Raw genomic sequence first — 355 nt, forward strand, 5'->3', positions numbered from 1 at the left:
GTTGTCTCCAACAATGACAGTGCGGACCAGAAACAGGTGTCACCTTAATACCTGCCCAGGAAAGCCAATTACTGCTGGATGATTATGATTAATAATTCTCTAAGCCCTAATCGCGCTGACACCGGTGCCTGGAGCTTACCCTGGGGAGCATTTTATAAGGGGCATCCTGCGGGAGGGAGCGTAACAATGACAGTGCGGACCAGAAACAGGTGTCACCTTAATACCTGCCCAGGAAAGCCAATTACTGCTGGATGATTATGATTAATAATTCTCTAAGCCCTAATCGCGCTGACACCGGTGCCTGGAGCTTACCCTGGGGAGCATTTTATAAGGGGCATCCTGCGGGAGGGAGCGT

The sequence above is a fragment of the Buceros rhinoceros genome, unplaced genomic scaffold (assembly GCF_000710305.1).
Source record: "Buceros rhinoceros silvestris isolate BGI_N320 unplaced genomic scaffold, ASM71030v1 scaffold33911, whole genome shotgun sequence".
NCBI classification, from domain to species: domain Eukaryota; kingdom Metazoa; phylum Chordata; class Aves; order Bucerotiformes; family Bucerotidae; genus Buceros; species Buceros rhinoceros.